The 25,000-nt window shown below is 45.3% G+C and overlaps 1 protein-coding gene across 1 annotated transcript in view; it reads right to left on the bottom strand.

Annotated features, from left to right (window-relative positions):
• The window catches only part of LOC126983165 (uncharacterized), an 89,479-nt gene extending 65,806 nt beyond the window's left edge, over positions 1-23,673 (bottom strand). Inside the window, exon 1 of the mRNA XM_050835657.1 lies at positions 23,252-23,673. The gene's annotated coding sequence lies outside the window, so the exon portion shown is untranslated. The remainder of the gene's footprint in view (positions 1-23,251) is intronic.
• Between the last annotated feature and the right edge of the window lie 1,327 nt (positions 23,674-25,000).

The following is a 25,000-nucleotide window of genomic DNA, read 5'->3' as shown; positions in this document are numbered from 1 at the left end:
TGTGTGTGTGTGTGTGTGTGTGTGTGTGTGTGTGTGTGTGTGTGTGTGTGTGTGTGTGTGTGTGTGTGTGTGTGTGTGTGTGTGTTGGTTTGTTTTGCTTCGTGCCGTAATAAAAATGAGATGAGGAGAGGTGTGTGTGTGTGTGTGTGTGTGTGTGTGTGTGTGTGTGTGTGTGTGTGTGTAAGTAGCTGTATATAATGTGTTTTAGTGGGTTAGGTCAGGTTAAGAACACCCACCACCACTACTACTACTACTACTACTACTACTACTACTACTACTACCACTACTACTTGCACCCACATTGCCAGCAGTTATCTATATATTTTTTTCCTTTGGCACCCCCTTCCCCGCCCCCCCCTCCCCCCGTGCCTGCTATTTCCTGCTTCCTGCTTCCTGCCTCTCCATCACGCCCTTTGTTTGGAAGTGGCTCCCCTCCCCCTTCCACTTATCCCCCGCCCACCCACCCACTCAGTCACACACCCACGCACCGCCCGTAACCTTCCCACCCAGCCATGCACTCACTCACACTCCACCCAGCATACGCCCGCACTCCACTCCGATTGGCTTCCACTGAGTAACTCCCTCCTCTTTATCCTCCGTTCCCTCCTCCACCTTTGTATCTTTTCCACCCACTTCTTTCAGCGTTACCATTCCATCCTTCCACATACCACTCCGATTACCTTCCACTCCATTACTCCCTCCCTCCACCTTTGTATTTTGCCACCCACTTCTTTCAGCGTTACCATTCCATCTTTCCACATACCACTCCGTTTACCTTCCACTCCGTACTCCCTTCCATTTTTTTCCTTTTCCTCCACCTACTTTTCCCCATCCACTCTTTCCTTTCTCACCATTTCACTCTTTTTCTTCCACTTCTTCCTCTTCTCCCACCCATTTTCCCTCCACCATTCTCTCCTTTCTCCTCCACCTTCTTATCTTCCCATCCGCTTCATTCTATGTCATTATTCCATTGTTTATCCACTTCCTCTCGTCACTGTTCCACATTCCACTCTGTTATCCATCTCCTCCCTGCTCATTTGCTAGATACAGTTCCACCGCCCCCTTCTATCTCTCCACTCACTTCCTTCTCCACCTTCTCACCCCTCCACCCTTTCCTTGAGTTATCCACCTCTTCATTCACTTCTTTCTCCACCCTTCCACCTCACCATCATTTCCCTTCTCCATCCACTCACTTCTTCATTCGTTCCCTTCTCCACCTCCTCCTCCTTCCATCCCCTTTTCCATTTTCACCTTTTCATTCACTCCCTTTTCCACCTCTCCACCTCCTCTCCCTACTCCCTCAGCCACTTTTCCACCTTTTCATCCACTCACTTTCCCACCCTTCCACCTCCTCTCCCTACTCCCTCAGCCACCTTTCCACCGTTTTATCCATTCCCTTTCCCACCCTTCCACCTCTCCACCCTCTCCACCCTTCCACCTCCACCCTCTTTAATCTACACTAGGAAGGAAATTACGTGTTTAAAAGTTGAATCATGGAGCCAGTCTTGATTTTATACTTCGGGTTTATTTATGTTTTATGTTCTGCGCTGTTATTCGTGTTTTGGTGTCCTTCGTCGCGGCCCCCTGCTGACGATGAGGGCGTGTAATCATCGTCATCACCACCGTCATCATCGTCATTATCGTCATTGTTACCGTGGCTGTCTTGCTTCCGTGTGACTCAGCGCAGTAATTTTTTTTCTTAGTTTTTTTCTTTTTTTTCAGTTTCTATTATTTATCTTTTTTATTTTTTGTTTTGAGGTATTTTTTTGTTATTTTTTATTGTTTTTATTTATTTATTTATTTTATATTTTTTGTGACTGCTGTGATTTTTTTTTTTCAGTTTCTATTTTTTTTATCATTTTTAATTTTTTGTTTTGATTTTTTTGTTTTTTTCTTGTTTTTATTTATTTATTTAGTTATTTATTTTAGATTTTTAGTTCTTGGCTTCAGCGAATTGACTTTATTTTTTGTGTCTGTCTTGTGTGTGTGTATCTGTCATCATCATCATCATCATCATCATCATCATCATCATCATCATCATCATCATCATTTTCATGTTTTCCTGGGTGCCTTAAGTAGCTATGTATGATTTTTTTTGCTATTGTTTGTTTTGTTTAAGTTTTCCATCACAAACGAATTTTCATTTCACCTCGTCTGGCCTTCGCGGGGGTTTGGTGACGATGACAACACGCAGTCATCGTCACCAGTCATCCCTGCTCTCTTATCCTCGCTGTCCTGTGTCCCGGGGTCTGAATGAAGCTTTTTTTTTTTATTTATTTACAACAGAGGAGTCAGTTCAAGGGCATTAAAAAAAGGTAACTAATGTGAAACAAAAGCCCGCCGCTCACTGCTCCTAAAAACACATATCACACGAGTTAATTTTTGCTTCCTTTGTCAGTTCTCGGATGGTTTAGATAACTTATGCGTATTATCATCGTCATCATCATCTCTATTATGTTGTGTGTGTGTTGTGTGTGTGTGTGTCTGTCTGTCTGTCTGTCTGTCTGTCTGTGTGTGTGTGTGTGTGTGTGTGTGTGTGTGTGTGTGTGCGTGTGTGTGTGTGTGCGTGAGAGAGAGAGAGAGAGATGAATAGAACAGTTTTTAGGTTTCATATATTAGACGTGTTATCCTCGGCTTCCTGCACCTGGCCTTGGGGAGATAAGGGTAATTTTTTTTATTTTTTATAACACGTGCAGTCATAGTTATCGTCATTTTTTTAAGCAGTCAAATGTCTCTGGCTCTCAAAACAGGGACACGAAGAACAGTTTTTAAGGTTTATCTCTGTGTTATTATCTGCATCCTATGGCCTTGGGGAATTACGGTAACTATATATGTTTTTTTGTTACAACACGTGTCATAGTTATCATCATCTTTTTAAGCAGTCATATGTCTCTGGCTCTCAAAACAGGGGCACGAAGAACCGTTTTTAAGGTTTATCTCTGAATGTGTTCTTATCTGCATCCTGCGCCTGGCCTTGGGGGGATTATCCATGATAACTAACACGCGTAGCAGCACCTCTAAAATGTTATGTAGTGTTATATGCGGTGATATGAACAATTTCTAGCATTTATCCATCAGGAGAGTCATTCTGTGCATTATGTGTCTGTCCTGGGGGGGGATTATGACGAGCATGTATAATCATCGTCATCACTTCTGTTGTTATGTAATGTGCGATGATACGAACATTTTTTAGCTTCTGTCTGTTATATACGAGTCACCCTATGCATCCTGTGACCTGGGAGGGATAACGGCAACTATGTAGCACTCCTCCCGAAATTGACCTCTCTTTCGGCCACCTCTTTTGATTCATTTTTATTTTTAGGAGCGGCGAGTAGCAGGCTTTTTTTTATTATTGTTTCCTTTTTTGTGGCCTTGAGCTGTCTCCTTCGTTGTAAAAAATAGAAAAATGTTGTTCTAATTGTCGTTTTTTGTTAGGGTCAGCGACATAACGGTATTTTTTCTGTTTTATTTTGTTTTATATCTTATTTTCCCTTCGAGCAGCCTCCCTTGATGTTGAAAATTCCCCGTCATCATCATCGATAACAACAACTATAATATCACATGTTGTTCTAATTGTCTTTTTTTGTAGGGGTCAGCGCGGTTTTCCTTTTTTTTTGTTTTCTTTTTGTTCTCCCCCCATCCCACCTCGACGTCATCATCATCCTTTCAGTGCGCGTCGCCCCTTTCGCTCGTCCGTGTTGCAATGACGGCGGACCAGAATAAACATTAATGTCATGATCTGAACACACGTGGCGCGGCGCAGGGGAAGGTGTGTGTGTGTGTGTGTGTATCGGAATACATAAATGCCCACGAGAACAAAGCATGGCACGTCTCTCTCTCTCTCTCTCTCTCTCTCTCTCTCTCTCTCTCTCGTTCGTTGGCTTAAAATGGAGGAAATTATAACTGTCGCTCCCCTTACGTTTTTTTTTTTGTTTGTTTCCTTAATGACTTGAAGTAACTCTTAATCACTCTATCAATAAACAAAAGACGAACGATTAATTCTCTCTCTCTCTCTCTCTCTCTCTCTCTCTCTCTCTCTCTCTCTCTCTCTCTCTCTCTCTCTCTCTCTCTCTCTCTCTCTCTCTCTCTCTCTTTCTCTCTCTCTCCTTGGAATCGGGTAGCAACAGTGTCTTTCATAAGTTTTCACTCAGCTCTTCTTGTCTGTCTGTCTTCCGTTCTCCCTGTTCGTCGCTGTTTGTTGTCACTTCCTCGTAACTTCCGTCGCTGGTTTGTTGTTTTTCTTGCTTTCTATTTTATGTCTGTCTGTCTGAATGTCTTTCTTTCTGTTCTCGTAACTCGTGACTTTCCAACCGGCGTTTTCTCTGCCTCTTTTTATTTATTTATTTCTCCTTTTTTCTTTCTTCTTTGTTTCCCTTTTCCAGGCTATATTTTTTGTTCTTTCTACCTTCTTCCTTCGTTCTTTTACCATCATTATCTCTCTCTTATACAGCATTCAAAAACCATAACTATCGCTGTCTGTCTGTCCATTTCTCTCCTACATTATTCCACTCTTTCGTGAACTCATATTTTTAGCTACTTTATCTCTCTTTTCCTTTTCTTTCTTTTGATAATGCTTTCATACTCTCTCTCTCTCTCTCTCTCTCTCTCTCTCTCTCTCTCTCTCTCTCTCTCTCTCTCTCTCTCTCTCTCTCTCTCTCTCTCTCTCTCTCTCCCCGATAACACTCCTCTCTCGGCGGTTTTCTTTCTGTCTGTCTCCCTTCCGTCTCCCTCCCTCCCTCTACCTCTCTATCTCTTTACTCGGGACGACACGTGTGGCGCTTCCAGTTCAGCCACACACACACACACACACACACACACACACACTATCTTCGGGGAGGAGGGATCAGAGCCCCACACCCTGGTGATATATCCTGTTGATTGTCTTGCGGCTGGCTGACTGACTGACTGACTGGCTGGTTAACTGACTGACTGGCTGACTGACTGATTGGCTGATCGACTGGCTGGCTGACTGGCTGACTGACTGACTGACTGGCTGGTTAACTGACTGACTGGCTGACTGACTGATTGGCTGATCGACTGGCTGGCTGGCTGACTGACTGAGTGACTGGCTGACTGACTGACTGACTGGCTGGTTAACTGACTGACTGGCTGACTGACTGATTGGCTGATCGACTGGCTGGCTGGCTGGCTGACTGACTGAGTGACTGGGTGACTGACTGACTGAGTGACTGGGTGAGTGAGTGAGTGACTGACTGACTGACTAGCTGGCTGACTGACTGACTGACTGACTGACTGACTGACTGGCTGACTAACTGAATGGCTGACTGGCTAGTTAACTGGCTGACTGGCTGACTGACTGACTGATAGGTTGGCTTATTAACTGGCTAACTAATTGTAACCGGTTGATTGGTGAACTAACTGACTCACTGATTGACTGAGGGGACTGACTGACTTGTGTTTCTGCTGGTCTTCTGATAGATAATACTCTCTCTCTCTCTCTCTCTCTCTCTCTCTCTCTCTCTCTCTCTCTCTCTCTCTCTCTCTCTCTCTCTCGGTGATTAGCATTACGAAGCATTCTAAGCGAGGTAAGGCAGCGAGACTTGGGCAATCGGTTGTTTCGTGCATACAAAGGCCCGCGTGGTGGTGGTGGTGAGGCAGGGTCGTGGACTAGCAATGGCAGTCGCGAGTGTCCATGTCCTCGTCCGCTGCATTGAGGACATGGGCGGCGTGGTGGGCATGACGAAGAAGCGAGGTGGGGAGAGGAAGGGACTTGTGGATGGAGTGGAATGACGATGAAGAAAGTATATTATGGCAAATGGAAGATTTTGTGAAAAGGTAGGGAAGGTTTAGGGCGGTGAGTGGAAGAAAGGTAAAATTGGCGGGCTTTTTTTTATTGTTTCCTCTTTTTTGTGTGCCCTTGTGCTGTCTCCTTTGCTGTAAAAAAAAAAAAAAAACCGCTATAGTTACGCGTGGCCTTAGTGCTCATCTCCGACGCATTGTGGTGGGTGGGAGGTGGAAGAAGTGGATGGATGAAGTAAAGCGTCAAGTGGAAGGAAAATAGCTGCCTTGTATTGACCTACCGGCCTCCTTATGTTCGTGTGTTCTTATGTAAGGTGATATAAGAAGAGGTGGAAAAGGAGGACAAGTTAGACGCGCCAGTCCTCGTTGACGGACCGACTTAGAACAGGGAAAATAAAAGGAGGAAGAGGATGTAGTCAGCAACAGCTCTCCCTGATCCCTGCATGTGTTAGCATAGCGAGTGTAGATTTAATGACGTAAACATTTCCCAGCGTTTGTATAATCATTACGACTACGCCCCTCTCTCTCCCCTCCCTCCCTCCCTTCCTCCCCTGATGATGATGGGGATGATGATATAACCCTAAGATTAGATCAGAGGCGGGTCGATGCTCTCGTGTTTTTTTTGTTGTTATTTACTACTACTACTACTACTACTACTACTACTACTACTACTACTACTACTACTACTGCTGCTACTACTACTACTACTACTACTACTACTACTACTACTACTACTACTACTACACCATCATCGTCATCGGCAGCCTAAGAGATAAGGGTTTCGCACGCTTGGTAACCAGAGCAATGAGTCATGTGGTGAGAGAGAGAGCGCAGGTGGAGGTGAAGGTGGAGATGATGGTGGTGGTGGAAGGAGGGGGTGAGGGAGATAAGGTCAAGGAAGAAAGAGGGTGTTTAAACATGCGTGAGATTGGAAATGAGGAAGAGAGGAAGGGAGGAAGGGAGAGAAAGAAAGGGAAAATGTGGAAGGAATGTGGAGGAAAGGTGAGGGAGATAAAGGAGTGAGGGAGGTAAAAGGAGGGGAGGGAGGGAAGAAGCAAGATATGGCAACAGGGGGAGAATAAACTAATGGGAGGGAGGGAGGGGGAAGGAGAGGGGAGAGGGGGAGGGAGGGAGGGCGAAGGAGAGGGGAGACAGGTGGGGAGGGAGGGAGGGGGATGGAGAGGGAGGGGGAAGGAGAGGGGAGACAGGGAGGGAGGGAGGGCGAAGGAGAGGGGAGACAGGTGGGGAGTGAGGGAGGGGGAAGGAGAGGGGAGACAGGGAGGGAGGGGGGAGGAGGGGGGGAGATAAACAGGTGTGTGAGGTGTTTCCCTCCCCCACGCGGTGTTCACGTGCTCGCCCCCCCTCAAGGCTGCCACCCCCCTCTCCTCCTCCTCCTCCTCCTCCTCCTCCTCCTCCTCCTCTTCCTCCGTCTCGTTTATTTGCTTGTTTTAGTTTTCTTTTGGTTTTCTTTAACAGCCTCGATTCGCTAACTCGGCCAGGGTGAAGGAGGAAGAGGAGGAGGACGAGGAGGGGGAAGAAAAGGAGGAGGAGGCAGAGGAGGAGGAGGAGGAAACATGGAAACATGGAAATGCAGGCAACAGAAAGCCTATTGGCTCATTACGAGGTCGCCCGCTTGGGTGATTTAATCTGCTCGACCGCCACTTGGGGCTTGGTGAGCAGATGAAAGCACCTCGATATTGAGGAGCAGATGGAAGCCCTTCGTTATTCAGTTTACTCCTGACGCAGCGAAATGACGGTCGATTCTATATTTGAAGGAGTTGATGGTATTCGCATTTACTACTTCTGAGGGAAGATTGTTCCAGTGGCGGATGACTCGGTTTGAAAAGAAACTCCTTCCAATGTCTGTGTTACATCGACTCGACTGAATGGGTAAACCGTTATTTCTAGTTCTTGAGTTGGTTTGCAGTTCAAAGAATTTGGAGTAATCGACGTTATTGAACTTTTTTAGATACTTGAAGACTTGAATCATATCCCCTCGTAGGCGTCTTTTCTCCAATGTAAAGAGATTGAGTCGCTTGAGTCGTTCCTCGTACGGTTGAGCCCTTAAGGTTGGAATCATCTTTGTGGCGCGTCGTTGAATCCTTTCCAGTAAAGCAATGTCCTTTCTGTAATTGGGAGACCAGAACTGCACTGCATACTCGAGGTGCGGTCTTACCATGGAATTATACAAGGATAGCATCACGTCTGGTGTTTTACAAGTTCCTCGCTATGAACCCGAGCATAATGTTGGCCTTGTTGTATGCTTTTTACAGTGATTCGCGTGTTTCAGGTCACTGCTGATAGTGACTCAAGATCCTTTTCCTCCTGCATCGCTTGCAGAGGTCTCCCATTCATGATGTATGTGGTTACTATTTTGGGACACAATGTGCATGACTTTGCATTTGTCAACATTAAAGACATTTGCCATTTTTCCGACCATTCGATAATGTGATTGAGGTCTTTCTGAATGATTTCGCAGTCGGTCTTTGTGAGGGCATCTCCACCCACCTTGGTGTCATCTGCAAATTTCGATATTGTGGATTTCAGTCCTGATTCTAGGTCATTGATATATATGATAAAGAGGATGGGTCCCAGCACTGACCCTTGAGGCACTCCACTAGTGACTGGTAGCCAATCAGGCTGTCCGTTGAGTAGTACTCGTTGTTTTCTGTCGGTGAGCCAATCTCTTATCCACGCGATCAGATTGGCTCCGATGCCCGCCGAGTGCAGTTTCTTAAGGAGTCGCTCGTGCGGTACCTTGTCGAAGGCTTTCTGAAAGTCCAGGTATATAACATCACTGGGGATGTGGGCATCCCAGTTCTTATATATACCTTGGAAGAAGTCTAATAAATTCGTTAGGCAGGAGCGCTTGTTTCTGAAGCCATGCTGGGTGTCGGAGATTACATTATTGTTTTCTAGAAACTTAACAAGTTTATCTCTAATAATCTTTTCGAGTATTTTCCTGCCACTGATGTCAAACTTATGGGCCTGTAGTTTAATGCAACGCTTTTGTCTCCTTTTTGAAAATCGGTGTGACGTTCGCCATCTTCCCGGCTTCCGGGACCTTGTGTAGTTGAACTGACCGGTTGAATATGGGAGTGAGTGGTTGAAGTATTTGTTGTTTAAGCTCTTTTAATAACCGCGGGACAAACTGTCGGGTCCCGTTGACTTGTTCGTGTCGAGTTTGTCCAAGTACTTTTTACTTCTTGGTCGCATATTGAGTCAATTTCCAGCGGCGTGATCTCACTCGGCGGGGCAGGGCTCTCAGGAATGGTTTCGATGTCCTCGACTGTGAATACGGATGCGAAGTTACTGTTGAGGATTCTGGCCATCTGTTTACTGTCCTGAGTTACAGATCCAGTCTCGTCTGTCAGGGGACCAATATTGGATTTTACTTTCTTTTCGATCTTATGTACGTGAAGAATTTCTTGGAGTTAGTTTTGATTTCGCGCGCTATTTGCTTTTCATAGTTGCGTTTGCTACTCCGAATAAGGCTGCGACAAGCTCTGAGGCTGTTGTGGTACTGTGTGCTGGCTTCGGCCGTAGCATTCTCTTTCATCAAATTATAATTCCTTTTTTTAGGTTTACTGCCCTTTTATTTCTCTGGTCATCCACGGTGGATCTACGGCCCCATTTACTCGCCTGGATTTCGTAGGCACTGTAGCCTTCTCTACTTGCAACAGCTTATCTTTGAAGACGTTCCACGCGTTGTCGATTGTATTGTCGGTGATGCCAAGTTGGTCCCAGGTCGTAGGGGAAGCAGTGCACGGGCTAAGTTGAAATTTCCTTTTTTGTAATCTGGTATCACTGATGGATTATCTACGAGTTTGTGACATATGTTGATATTAAAACGGATTAAGTGGTGATCGCACCCATTAAGTTTCTCACCAACTGTACAGTCGCGAATGAGGTCAGGGTCGCTTACTAATACCAGATCCAGCAGATTGTTTTCTCTTGTTGGTTGAGTTACAACTTGAGTGAGGAACGAATCCTCCACCATTTCTAAAAGCCTGTTACCCTCTTGATCTCCAGTCATCAGTCCCCAGTCAATGTTAGGGCAATTAAAGTCCCCAATTATAATTGCTTCCTTGCTTTGTGTTAGAGAGTGAATCTCTTCGTAGAGGGCAGTGTCATCGGCTGCCTGTTGTTTCGGAGGCCTGTATACGGTTGCAAGTGTTAGTTTCTTGTTATTTGCGGTTATTTCCACATAGACAGAATCGTATTTCTCTGCGTCCTGTTTGTCTATTTTTATGGCAGGGAGTGTACTTTTTACGTAGCAAACTACTCCTCCTCCTTTCTTGTGCTTTCGACTTTTGTGGAAGCTTTCGTACCCAGGGAATGACATTTCGGATTCTAGATGGGTAGAGTTGGCCCAAGTCTCTGTGATGGCTACCACATCTGGTTTCTCTGTTGCAATATACGCCCTAATTTCGTCCTTTTTGGGTATTAAACTACGTGCATTTGTGTACATGATAGAAATGTGGCCGTGACGAGTTGTACCAGTTCGCTTGTCGGAGGCGTGGTTAGTTACACAGTTTCTTGTGGGTCGCACTGAGGAGGAGGAGTGAAGATATGTCATGTTGAGGTGAATTTATTATGTCATTGCCTCCAGCTCCTCCTCTTCTTCTTCCTCCTGATTTTCGTGTTCTTCCTCCTCCTCCTCCTCCTCTTCTCCATTTCACTTTCCCTCACTTTCCGTTCTCTTTCTCCTCTTCCTCTTCTCCAATTTCTCCCACCAACCCTGCATCTCTTCCTCCTCTTCTTCCTCTTCTCTTCCACACGTCCTGAATCACCTCTCCTCCTCCTCTTCCTCATTCTCTCCTCCTCCCTCGGTTTTTTTTCCACCTCTTCCGCACATCTCTTCTTCTCTTACCCCCCTCCTCCTCCTCCTCCTCCTCCTCCTCCTCTTCCTCCTCCTCCTCCTCCTCCTCCTCCTCCTCCTCCTCCTCCTTTCGCTTTTGCATATACATGTGTGTCTGTTTTTCCTGTTGTGTTCTGTATTTATTCGTCTACGTGTGTATGTATGTATGTATGTATGTATGTATGTATGTATGTATGTATGTGTGTGTGTGTGTGTGTGTGTGTGTGTGTGTGTGTGTGTGTGTGTGTGTGTCGCAGTTATTTTACATTACAGTTGTTTGCTTCTTTTCCTTCATTTTTGTTTCACTCTGTTGTAAGAAAATGATAAGATGAAAAAAATACCGTTGTCTGTTTGTCTTGCAAGGAAAACACACAGACAAACAAACAAACAAACAAAAAACAGCATAATCCAACCCATGAATATTTATAGTAAAAAAAATAAATAAATGCAAACACACATTAAAAAAATAACAACAAAGTCAATACAAACAAACACATTAGAAAAAAAAAATCAATACCAACACACAAAGAAAACATCAACAAATTTAACACAAACAAACACACAAAAAGCTACTATCATCTTCCCTACTCGCTGTCCTTGCTTGCCGCGTTTGTCTTTCTCTACACCTCAATCACTGTTTCTTTTCCCGTTCCGCTCATTCACTGTTTCACTTCCTTTCCCGTTCCGCCCATTCACTGTTTCTCTTCCTTTCCCGTTCCGCCCATTCACTGTTTCTCTTCCTTTCCCGTTCCGCCCATTCACTGTTTCTCTTCCTTTCCCGTTCCGCCCATTCACTGTTTCTTTTCCTTCCCCGTTCCGCCCATTCACTGTTTCTCTTCCTTTCCCGTTCCGCCCATTCACTGTTTCTTTTCCTTTCCCGTTCCGCCCATTCACTGTTTCTTTTCCTTCCCCGTTCCGCCCATTCACTGTTTCTTTTCCTTCCCCGTTCCGCCCATTCACTGTTTCTTTTCCTTCCCCGTTCCGCCCATTCACTGTTTCTTTTCCTTCCCCGTTCCGCCCATTCACTGTTTCTCTTCCTTTTCCGTTCCGCCCATTCACTGTTTCTTTTCCTTCCCCGTTCCGCCCATTCACTGTTTCTCTTCCTTTCCCGTTCCGCCCATTCACTGTTTCTCTTCCTTCCCCGTTCCGCCCATTCACTGTTTCTCTTCCTTTCCCGTTCCGCCCATTCACTGTTTCTCTTCCTTCCCCGTTCCGCCCATTCACTGTTTCTTTTCCTTTCCCGTTCCGCCCATTCACTGTTTCTTTTCCTTTCCCGTTCCGCCCATTCACTGTTTCTTTTCCTTTCCCGTTCCGCCCATTCACTGTTTCTTTTCCTTCCCCGTTCCGTCCACCAGTCTTCATCCTCCACACCAATAACACATTAACCCCATTACCGACGCGGCCCACTTCTTCCACGCCGCTCAATATAGTTCAAAGTGTATGTTCGTATTGCTTCGCCTTTCATTCTCATCTTCATTAACACACTTTTCTCTTATATTCCGCTCATTTAACCTCATTTCTCATCATTACTAATCTTGGTTGTTTTGTTTGGTTTATTTGTTCTTTGTTAAAATCCTTATAATCGTACTTTTTATAACTTCGCTTTCACTCTCATATTCAATAATATACTTTCTCTTCCATTCCGCCCTTTTAACCTCATTTATCATCATTGCTAATCTTGCTTGTTGTTTTGTTTATTTGTTCTTTATTAAAATCCTCATAATCATACTTTTTATATTACTTTCCATTCACTTCGCTTTCACTCTCACCTTCATTAACACACTTTTCTTTTATATTCCGTTCATTTAACCTCATTTTTCATCATTGCTAGTCTTGCTTGTTGTTTTGTTTATTTGTTCTTTATTAAAATCCTCATAATCGTACTTTTTATATTACTTTCCATTCACTTCGCTTTCACTCTCATCTTTATTAACATACTTTCACTTACATTTTTCTCATTTAACCTCATTTCTCATCGTTGCTCATTTTGTTTATTTACTCTTTATTAAAATCTTCATAATCGTACCTTTTATATTACTTTCCATTCACTTCGCTTTCACTCATCTTTATCAACATACTTTCTCATATATTCCGTCCATTTAACCTCATTTCTCATCGTTACTCTTTTTGTTTATTTGCTCTTTATTAAAACCTTCATAATCATTCTTTTTCTATTACTTTCCATTCACTTCGCTTTCACTCATCTTTATCAACATACTTTCTCATATATTCCGCCCATTTAACCTCATTTCTCATCGTTACTTTTTTTGTTTATTTACTCTTTATCAAAACCTTCATAATCATTCTTTTTCTATTACTTTCCGTTCACTTGACTTCGCTTTTCATCATCACTAATTCCTATCGTGAAGTGCCAAGCTATTTTTTTTATATCATGACCCTTTAATGATACTTTTATTATCATGTTTTCCTTACACTCCAGTTATTTATTTTCACTTCTCATCATTGCCAATTCCTCTCATGCAGTGCCAAGGAAGTTTTTGTAGCCTTACTTTTTATATTTGCATCTTTCTAAAAATCATAATTCTTTTTCATTTTGTCTACTAACTTCACTTCTCGTCATCACTAAACTCCCATCATCCAAGTTTTGATGAAGATAAGTGACCTATCTACGCGCTGGCAGGTGGTCATAAGCGTAGCACTGATAACAAATGGACAACCAAAGTTACACAGTGGCAACCTAGAAACTCGTGAGAAGTCAGGGTCGACAGAGAACCAGACGGGGAGATGAATTTAGGGCATTTACCAGAGGAGGACCAGGCACACAAACACCAGACACATAGTAGCGGGTAACACAAGAAAGGCCTTTGTCATGCCGCGGGCTATTAAGACCTTATGGTGATCTATTTTCATGTACTTCCTCTCTAGTGCCAAGCCTGTTTCGGGGACCCCACGGTGCCTGGGACAGTGCCAACCTTGGTAGCGCAGTGCCAGGACTGTCCACTGTCCCCAGAGGCAGGCGAAGGGAGGGAAGGGGAGAGGCCGGATTGGGGTTGAGGGAAGGGAGAGGAGGAAGGGACGAAGGAGAAAAGAGAAGAGGGAAAAGGGGTGTGGCTGATGCAGTGTGAATGGGGTATATAGAAAAAGGGATGATAGGTAATAGATGAAGAATAGAGGGATAGATTAGACAGAAGGGTGAGGTGGGTAGAGGGATGGTAAAGATAGGAAAGATGATGGGAAAGAGGGAGAGGGTGGAGAAGAAAGGAGAGGGGGATGGAAGGGAGATAGGATGATGAAAGAAGAGGAAGGGAATGGGAAAAAGAAATATTGAGAGAGGGAAGGGGAAGGAAGGAGAAAAATTGAGGGGAAGGGACACATAAAATTGATACTTTGTAAACTTAACTCCACCCTTCACACACACACACACACACACACACACACACACACGTATCATCTTTGTTCGGCTATTGGAAACGTAAACAAAGACACACACACACACACACACACACACACACACACCATCATCATCTTATATATACACGCTACACGCAAGTCAGTGTTAAAGAATTTCCTGTTTACTTGTGTGTGTGTGTGTGTGTGTAACATAGGGAGCCTGGAATAGCGTGACCTTTCTCTGGTAGCTCGCCACATCCTTCCGAGAGATATAAAAAGTCAGGCAGTCAGTCATCTCTCTCTCTCTCTCTCTCTCTCTCTCTCTCTCTCTCTCTCTCTCTCTCTCTCTCTCTCTCTCTCTCTCTCTCTCTCTCTCTCTCTCTCTCTCTCTCTCTCTCTCTCTCTCTCTCTCTCTCTCTCTCTCTCTCTCTCTCTCTCTCTCTCACAATGCTTTCTTTCTTCCCTCTCGCTCCTTCCCCTCTCTCTCTCTCTCTCTCTCTCTCTCTCTCTCTCTCTCTCTCTCTCTCTCTCTCTTGCTCTCCTACGTTCCTCTCTCCTCTTGCTCGTTCTCTCGTTCTCTTCCTCATTTGCTCCTCATTCATCCTCCTTGGTGCTCCTTCTCTCTTTCTCTCTCTGCTCATTATCGCTATTCCTCTTCTCTTTTCATTTCCTTTTTCCTCTCCTTAATCCTACATCTTCCTCAAATTGCGTTCCTTCCTCCTCCTCCTCCTCCTCCTCCTCCTCCTCTTCCTCCTCCTGCAGCCCTCCTCCTCCCCACTCCATTTTCTCTTTAGTCACGGCAATGGGACAAACAGACACGCCCACACCTCGTCGGGGCTAATAGAGATGAGAGGGGCTGTTGTTGTTGTTGTTGTTGTTGATTGTGTGTGTGTGTGTGTGTGTGTGTGTGTGTGTGTGTGTGTGTGTGTGTGTGTGTGTGTGTGTGTGTGTGTGTGTGTGTGTGTGTGTGCGCACCTGTCAGTTCCTTGTATCATCACCTTCCCTTTATTGTCACGCAGGTAACAGACGGTGGCCGACAGGTGTGGCGCGAGACGGACAGGTAAGGGCCAACCACCCTTCCCTTCTTCCCCCCTTCCCCTCCCCGCTCTCCCTTCCTTCTTCTTTCCCTCCTCTTAACCACACAACGATTTCCCTTCTCCTTTAACTTGTGAGATGCAACTGTTCTCTCTCTCTCTCTCTCTCTCTCTCTCTCTCTCTCTCTCTCTCTCTCTCTCTCTCTCTCTCCTCCTTTCTAGTGTCCTTTTCTTTGCTTTCTTTTACATTTTTTAGCTTTCTTTTCTTTCTAGAGTTCTAATTTGTTGCTTAGCATGTGTTGGTCTTCTAATTACTCTCTCTCTCTCTCTCTCTCTCTCTCTCTCTCTCTCTCTCTCTCTCTCTCTCTCTCTCTCTCTCTCTCTCTCTCTCTCTCTCTCTCTCTCTCTCTCTCATGACTAACGATCAACACAACATTATTCAACTTAACACACACAAACAAAGCCTAACCAAGAGATCTAATTACTCTGAGACACAACAAAGGCACTATACATCTTCCCGACACTCCCTCAGGACATCACGGATTCATAGAGCGGAGAAAAAAAGACAACAAAGAAAGAACAGACTAAACGTTTTAATCGTCACCTTCCTCATCGCCTTCGTCCGTTACTCCGGTGCGTGCAAACAACCCCGTGACAGACCCTCCCCCCCAGCAGGACCCCGCGGCTGGAGAAAGTGAAGTGTTTTGCCCCGGAGGTTAATAACGGTTGCTGGGGCGGTGCTTCGAGGAGTGGGTGGGGATGTGAAGTGCTTGAGTGGAGAGAGAGAGAGAGAGAGAGAGAGAGAGAGAGAGAGAGAGAGAGAGAGAGAAGTATGGTACGGATATGTTGAATCAAGGAGGAGAAATCAATGGAGAAGGAGAAAGAGGAGTGGAATAAGAAGGAATGAAAGTATGGAGGATAACGAAGTGGAAGCGAAAATTAAAGAGACAAGGAAATGTTAGAGGAATGAATAGAAACAAAACAAAGGAAGGGTGCATTAATAAGAAGTGATGGAGGAATGAAGAAAAAATGAAAGAAATGGTGGAAGTGAAGAAAAAGAAAGAAAAGGAAATTGGAATGGGAAGAATGGAAGGGTGAATTTAATAAAGAAGTAATGGAGGGATGAGAAGAAATAAATATATAAGAAATGAAGTGACAAAAAGAAGGCAAAATAAATTAGAAATGAAGAGAGACGGAACGAATGGAAGAATGAAGAGAGAAAAGGAAAAAAAATATAGAAACAAGGAGAAAAGGCAGCTTAAGATTGTGAAATAAATGGAGGGAGTACGAACTAGGGGGAGTTGTGAAGAGATTGCAGAAAGAGACAAGAAAAGAATGTAAGACTGAAAAGAGAGACGCAACGAATGGAGGCATAAAGGAAGGGAAAGAAAAAATGAAGAAACAAAGAGAAAAGGCGACGCAAGATGGTGAAATAAATGGAGGCAGAACGAAATAGAGAGGAATGAAGAGAATGCAGAAAGAGACAAGAAAGGAATGTAAGACTGAAAAGAGAGACGCAACGAATGGAGGAATAAAGGAAGGGAAGAAAAGAATGAAGAAACAAAGAGAAAAGGCGACATAAGATGGTGAAACAGATGGAGGCAGAACGAAATAGAGAGGAATGAAGAGAATGCAAAAAGAGACAAGAAAGGAATGTAAGACTGAAAAGGGAGACGCAACGAATGAAGGAATAAGGGGAAGGAAAGAAAGAACGAAGAAACAAAGAGAAAAGGCAGCTTAAGATGGTGAAATAGATGGAGGTAGAACGAAATAGGGAGGAATGAAGAGAATGCAGAGAGACAAGAAAGGAATGTAAGACTGAAAAGAGAGACGCAACGAATGAAGGAATAAGGGGAAGGAAAGAAAGAATGAAGAAACAAAGAGAAAAGGCGACATAAGTTGGTGAAATAGATGGAGGCAGAACGAAATAGAGAGGAATGAAGAGAATGCAGAGAGAGACAAGAAAGGAATGTAAGACTGAAAAGGGAGACGCAACGAATGAAGGAATAAGGGGAAGGGAAGAAAAGAATGAAGAAACAAAGAGAAAAGGCAGCTTAAGATTGTGAAATAAATGGAGGGAGAACGAAATAGAGAGGAATGAAGAGAATGCAGAGAGAGACAAGAAAGGAATGTAAGACTGAAAAGGGAGACGCAACGAATGAAGGAATAAGGGGAAGGAAAGAAAGAATGAAGAAACAAAGAGAAAAGGCGACATAAGATGGTGAAATAAATGGAGGCAGAACGAAATAGAGAGGAATGAAGAGAATGCAGAGAGAGACAAGAAAAGAATGCAAGACTGAAAAGGGAGACGCAACGAATGAAGGAATAAGGGGAAGGAAAGAAAGAATGAAGAAACAAAGCGAAAAGGCGACATAAGATGGTGAAATAAATGGAGGTTGAACGAAATAGAGAGGAATGAAGAGAATGCAGAGAGACAAGAAAAGAATGTAAGACTGAAAAGAGAAACGCAACGAATGAAGGAATAAGGGGAAGGAAAGAAAGAATGAAGAAACAAAGAGAAAAGGCGACATAAGATGGTGAAATAAATGGAGGTAGAACGAAATAAAGAGGAATGAAGAGAATGCAGAAAGAGACAAGAAAGGAATGTAAGACTGAAAAGGGAGACGCAACGAATGAAGGAATAAGGGGAAGGAAAGAAAGAACGAAGAAACAAAGAGAAAAGGCGACATAAGATGGTGAAATAAATGGAGGCAGAACGAAATAGAGAGGAATGAAGAGAATGCAGAGAGAGACAAGAAAGGAATGTAAGACTGAAAAGAGAGACGCAACGAATGAAGGAATAAGGGGAAGGAAAGAAAGAACGAAGAAACAAAGAGAAAAGGCAGCTTAAGATGTTGAAATAAATGGAGGTAGAACGAAATAGAGAGGAATGAAGAGAATGCAGAGAGAGACAAGAAAGGAATGTAAGACTGAAAAGAGAGACGCAACGAATGAAGGAACAAGGGGAAGGAAAGAAAGAATGAAGAAACAAAGAGAATGGTGAAATAAATGGAGGTAGAACGAAATAGGGAGGGAGAAAGAGGGAGAGCTGGGGAGCTTCTGGGGAGGAAGGGGATGGGGGGGTAAGGGGTCGGGGAGGAGGGGAATATGATTGCTCAAGCGGAGTGGGGGAAGGGAGGGGAGGGGGGCCGGATCCCGTTCCCCGGCCCCCCCCCACCCACACCCCATACACCCCACGACCTCAACCACAGGGTGTTCACATGCACAGTAACCCCCCCGCCCCCTTGCTCGCCCTCACTTTTCCTTCTCCCTCTCTCTCTCTCTCTCTCTCTCTCTCTCTCTCTCTCTCTCTCTCTCTCTCTCTCTCTCTTTGTTATATTGTCTCCCTTAGTTAAGTTCTCTCCCTGCTTCCTCCTCCCTTTCTCTTCCTTCCATCACCTTCGTCTTCTCTCTCCCTTACTCTCCCTCGGTTGTGTTCTCTCATCTCTATTTCTCTCTCTCTCTCTCTCTCTCTCTCTCTCTCTCTCTCTCTCTCTCTCTCTCTCTCTCTCTCTCTCTCTCTCTCTCTCTCTCTCTCTCACCTTCTACCACCATTACTCTTCATCTCTTCCTCTCTCCCTCACCCTCTCCAGCTTACGTTATCTCCCTCCTTCACCTTTGCCTCCACTCTACCCTCCCTGATTATATTCCTCTCCCTTCCATCACCACTGCTTCAACTCTCTCTCTCTCTCTCTCTCTCTCTCTCTCTCTCTCTCTCTCTCTCTCTCTCTCTCTCTCTCTCTCTCTCTCTCTGTGGAAAAAGGAGTGAATGAAAAGGTAAAAATGGAAAAGGGGATGGGAGGAGGAGGAGGAGGAGGAAGAGGAGAGGTGGAGAAGGTAGTGAATGAAGAAGTGAGAGGATGGAGAAGAGAATAAATGGAGAAGTGGAAGGGTGGAGAAAGAAGTGAATGAAGAGGTAGATAACTTAAGGAAAGGGTGGAGGGGTGGGAAGGTGGAGAAGGAAGTGAGTGGAGAGATAGAAGGGGGCGGTGGAACTGTGTCTAGCAAATGAGCAGGGAGGAGATGGGCAACATAACGAAATTGACCTCTCTTTCGGCCACCTCTCTGGATTCTTTTTGTGAGCAGCGAGTAACGTTTTTTTTTTTTATTATTGTTTACTCTTTTGTGCCCTTGAGCTGTCTCCTTTGTTGCAAAAAAAAAAAAAAAAAGAGTGGAAGATGGAACAGTGACGAACGGGAGTGGATAAACGATGGGGTAATGTTCCTTCCTGTCATGATCTTAATATCCTCGCCCCATCCTCGTCCTCCCTTCACCCTTGCCCTTCGCCTCTGCCTGTTCCTTGTCTCTGTCACGCCCACTTCCTGCCCTCGCCCCACTTACCCCCCTCTCCCTCCCTCTCCCTCCCCCTCCAGCCACGCCCCTTAGTCATCCCTCAGGCACTTCCCCTCTCCGACCCAAACGTTTGAGGAAGATATCATATAACTGCGTATGAGGAAGGAAGAAAAGTGTAGGTGTTGCCAATATCCGCCGTCATGCACACTCTCATATGCTCTCTCTCTCTCTCTCTCTCTCTCTCTCTCTCTCTCTCTCTCTCTCTGACACCGAATATTTACTTATTTTTTTTTTTCCCTTTTTCATCCTCCTCCCCGCCAACATTTCTCATTTTCTCGTCTCCTTTCCTCCTTCTCTCCAATCTCCTTCCTTTTGTTTATCCACCTTATCTGTTAACTCTCCCTCTTCCACTCACCCCCCCCCCCCTCTCTCTCTCTCTCTCTCTCTCTCTCTGTAAGCATGTGTGACTGCTACTTGCCCCACTCTCATTCCCTTCCCCCTTCATTGCCTTACGTTCAGAATAAATCGATCGCCGTCGGTTTCTTTGACGCCCCGAGATACGTGTTGGTCAGTCAGTCAGTCCTCGGCAACCCCGGGCGGCTTATATGGACTGCGACGAAGCCTCAGCAAAGTCCTTCTGTGTCTGGTGCTTGACTGTGAACTCCTTTGGTGACCTTCATGTATCTGTTCCTCGGGTCGTTACAGTTTTCAATACTCTATAGATCTTAGAAAACTGACTTACGTGAACTAGCAGAGACCTTTAGTATAACGTCACCTTCGTAAGCAAACCGCCTAAGTCAATATTTTCTACTTTACAGGAAATAAAAAAAGAACTGCCATTATCTTATTTGGCTTAACATTTAGGCAGAAATGAAAAGGCCAATTCCAGAACACTCAAACCCTGAATGACGAAGGCAACTATACAAAAACGGGCGTCACGTGTTGAAAAATTGATGTAGACAAAAACCTTGAAATCGCTGAAAAATGACTTAGGTGATTATTTTATGAGGGTGACGATAAGCTCCTTGTTATGTTACACTTGACTTTTAACCCTTTTGCCATGGTCATGTGTCTATTCTTAGGGTCTTCACAGCTTTCAGTGCCCTATAGATCTCAGAGCCCGGGCTTATTTGGTCTTTAGACCGAGATGAACTTCCGGTGACCTTTAGAAGCTTCCTGTGTTATGTTGGCTTTGTCTCGTGTGACCTTCATGGGTTGTTTATTCTTTCGGTCATCTTCTTCTTCCGCAGCATTATTATCCCGTTTCTATACGGGGTCGCTGTTCTTGATGAGTCTCCTCCATCTAACCCTGTCCTGCGCCACTTCAAGGTCAAAGTTCTTCTCCTTGCCGTCCGCCACAATACAGTCCTTCCGTCTCGTCCTGGGTCTCTCTCTCTTCCTTCTGCCACCCACTTCCATGTCCATTATCTGCCTTTCACAACTCCCTTCCTCTCTCCTCAAGACATGACCAAACCATCTCAGTCTCGCTTCCTGCACCTTCTCACCCACACTTGTTGCCTTAACTGTACCTCTTATGACTTCATTCTTAATCCAATCCTTTCTTGTCACTCCACTCATCCATCTCAGCATTTTCATTTATTCTTATTCTATTTATTCTTTCGGTCATCACGTTGTTTATTACTCTACAGACCTCAGCGGCCTGGTTTACACGCTTTTTTTTCTCCCCGTCTACTTGTTTCGTCTCTTGTAATAATGATAATAAAAATGATGGTGAAATACCGGATAACTATAGTATGTTGTTCTTGACTGTAAGGCTCCCGTATCTATCTTTTGCGTCATCACAGGTTTCAATCATCTATGGATCTCAAGGCCCCGGCATACTTGGTCTTTAAATTGCGGCAGATTATCGGAGACTCTCAGAATAAGTTTCCTGTGTGTGACGTTGATTCTAAGCTTCCCTTCTGGCACTCTTCCTACGCTTCATGAGGCAGGACGAGGAGACAAGATATATATACAAAGGATATATTTAAATGCAGTGCCCGCAACAAGCTTTCCCCGCTCAGTAAGGCAGACGGTACGTGAAAAAAAAAGAACTCTGTGTTTATATTTAGTTCGGAGATGTCTAGATACGTCCTCCCGAGTTCCTGTTCTTCGCATAGTCACAGTTTTCGGTCATAAAGAGACGAGGCGGCGTGTGGAAAATGTATGGAGAAACAAAGGCATGTGGGAGAGGGGGAAGGAGGAAAGGAGGGAAGAAAATAAGAGGGATGGAGAGAGGGAAGGAAACAAGCATACAAGAAAAATCATGTTAGAGAGAGAGAGAGAGAGAGAGAGAGAGAGAGAGAGAGAGAGAGAGAGAGAGAGAGAGACTGACTTAATATCCTTCCTCTCATGTGTCCCTCCTCAAGCGTCCCCTTCAAGCCACTCCCTCGGGCGGGGCAGAAGGCGCGCCTCACACCTCCCTGAGAGGCTGTGGCATCGATCAAGTGCCAGAGGGAGCCGAGGCGGGAGGCAGTTTTTGGCACGTGCGTGGCATCCGCGGCCAGAGAGCAGCCGCTGTACACGTGATCGCCGCCTCAAGGTAAACACTCCGCCGCGCCGCTCACCTGGATGCTGCCTGCCTGTCTGTCTGGCCCGCCGCATCTCACACACACACAGTTTCATCTATTCCTTCTTCACCACGTTCATATATCCTTAATAGATGATAGATACATGGAAGGAGAAGCATAACGAGAGGAAGACAAGATAAAAATGTCTCCTCACTTCATGCCCTTGTCGGCCGCCGCATCTCTCTCTCACACACACACACACACACACACAGTTTCATCTATTCCTTCTTCACCACGTTCATATATCCTTAATAGATAATAGATACATGGAAGGAAAAGTATAACGAGAGCAAGACAAGATAAAATTGGCTCCTCACTTCATGCCCTTGTCCGCCGCCTCATCTCACACACACAAAGTTTCATCTGGCTCTTCTTCACCACGTAGAAGTATCACTAACGTAACAATGAGTTAATGGAAGGCAAAACACACAATTGCATCCTCAGTTTGCTGTCTTCCTCTGTCTGGGACGCTTCATGCCTCACACACCCAGAAAAGTTTCATCTGTTTCATGTTCCCCACGGTACATGCATCACTAAAATTTCAATGAATAAGTGGAAGGGAAAGTAATGTATCGAGGGCAAGGCGAAAAGGGAAAATTGCCTCCTCCTTTCCTGCCCTTTGCCGTCTCATCTCACACATACGGCAAGTTCCATCTACCTCTCCTTCACTAAGCACACGAATCACAAACAAAACTATAGATACAATGAGGATAATGTAATAGAAGGCGAAAACACGGAGAAATTGCCTCCTCACATCCCTAGAGTTTCATCGCTCCGTTTCACTTCGCCGTTCACACTTCCCGCCGACATACCGATAGAGGAATGGAAAGAAGAAACACCAATACGTCGAAGGGGAAAACATGAAAAAATGGAGCATCGTTCGTGGCAGTGAATCCAGGTGACGGTGTTGCTTTAATTAACTCAGGTGTGGCCGCCCTATACGGACCCCTCCCCCCATGCCCTTGGTCAACATGCGAGGCGCAGCACCACGCAACACCTCTCAACACCTCATCTTTATCTCCCTACACCACCACGCCAAGTACTCATCCTTGTCCCTATTCCCTCCACCAGCTCCCCCATCACCACTCCATACAGTACATAACCTCCTCTCCATTCCCTCCACCTTCATCATCACCACTACACAAAGACAGTATATACACAACCTCGTCCTTGCCTCCTACTACTCTCCTCTCACCATTACACTAAACACACGTCCCTCCTCTTCGTCATCCCCTCCATTATCTAAACCACTACACAGAGAACACACACAGCCTAGTCCTTGTCCTTCATCCCTCACCTCACCAAAATACACACTCCCCACCTCTCCTCGTCCTCGTCACCCTCCTCCACAGACACACTCCACCACGTCCCTCGCTACTCACCTCCATCGTGCCTGCTTCGCCTTGCTGCTCGTGCGTGTAAAGTTCCGGGGGGGGGGTCGTCGTGGAGGCTCTGGGGAACAACACTCACAACCTGTTGCTCGTGGACGCTGGGCCCGGCTCTTGAGTGTTCTTTATGCTCAGGTGAGAGTTCAACAACAGCGCGAACTCTACCAAGGGACTGGCGGCGGGGAAAGTATTGCAGTAAAACCAACACTTCCAACTTCGTGACTCTCCCAGGAACGGCGCGGCGCGGGGAGGAGCGGCAGTCAAGTGGTACACACGATACGAGTGCATGTGTGTGTGTGAGCTCAGTTAGTCAGTGAGTCGCGTGGGAGAGCCTCGCATCCCTACACGACCGGTGCTGGCGGCGTACTGAGCTCTGAGGCACCACACCTTGGCACAACACACACACTCTCTCACACACACACACACACACACACACACACAGAGCCGAGACGAGAAAATGTGTTGCGGGGGAGAGACGGACGAGGGGAGGCAGCATGACGGGGGGGAGTGGACGGGTGAAAAACGAAGACCACCTCCCCCTTCCTCGGGTTGGCTGTCTGGCTGTATGTTGCCGCTGCAGTCCTCCTCCTTCTCCTCCTTTCTCCACCTCCTTCTTCTTCTTCCGCGGGGGTCGTATTTAAAGACATTTCGCCGCCCAAGAACACATATTTGACAAGGCTTTCGTAGGAGTTGTGGGCATATCCAGGAGTAGTTTTATGACCCTGGTGGTAGTTCGACCCTTCCTCTGTACCATGAACCTGAAGAAACACATATTTGACAAGGCTTTCGTAGGAGTTGTGGGCATATCCAGGAGTAGTTTTATGACCCTGGTAGTTCGACCCTTCCTCTGTACCATGAACCTGAAGAAACACATATTTGACAAGGCTTTCGTAGGAGTTGTGGGCATATCCAGGAGTAGTTTTATGACCCTGGTGGTAGTTCGACCCTTCTTCTGTACCATGAACCTGAAGAAACACTCATTAGAACCCGATTGACCCACTCTTTGACCTTTAGAAAGTGTCTTATAATACCGACCTAGTAAAGTTATCGATGAGGGAGCCTGTAATGTTTTAAGAGTTCGAAAAAGCGTTAACAGAGCAATACAAGACTTAAAAATGGAGATGGTGATGAGGAGATTTTAATTATAGCAGTGAGAAGCTACCCGTGTGTGTGTGTGTGTGTGTGTGTGTGTGTGTGTGTGCCAGTCCGCCCGGCGCCGTCTTGCCCCGCCATTAGTGCCAGCCAATCCTTATCGCTCATTATAATGCACTTTTGGTAAGGTTACTCACCGCACGCATTTTTATGAGTATGTGTGAGTTACTTTTTTACCCGTGGACACTCACTCATCTGTCCCCACTCACTCACTCACTCACTCACTTTGATATCCCAGCTATTCAATTAGTCAGTCAGTCAGTTTTACTCATTTTCACATCCCAGTTATTCACTCACTCACTCATTCACCCACTCATTCACTCACTCTCTGTCACTTTCCCATTTCAGTTATTCAGTCACTCAGTAAGTCTCACTCACTCACTTTCACATCCCAGTTATTCACTCACTCACTCATTCACCCACTCTCTCAGTCACTTTCCCATTTCAGTTATTCAGTCACTCAGTAAGTCTCACTCACTCACTTTCACATCACAGTTATTCACTCACTCACTCATTCACCCACTCATTCACTCACTCTCTCAGTCACTTTCCCATTTCAGTTATTCAGTCACTCAGTAAGTCTCACTCACT

Source organism: Eriocheir sinensis, chromosome 53, assembly GCF_024679095.1.
Source record: "Eriocheir sinensis breed Jianghai 21 chromosome 53, ASM2467909v1, whole genome shotgun sequence".
Taxonomy (NCBI): domain Eukaryota; kingdom Metazoa; phylum Arthropoda; class Malacostraca; order Decapoda; family Varunidae; genus Eriocheir; species Eriocheir sinensis.
The sequence above is the reverse complement of the archived record's forward strand: the minus strand, read 5'-3'. Positions and strand labels throughout refer to the sequence as shown.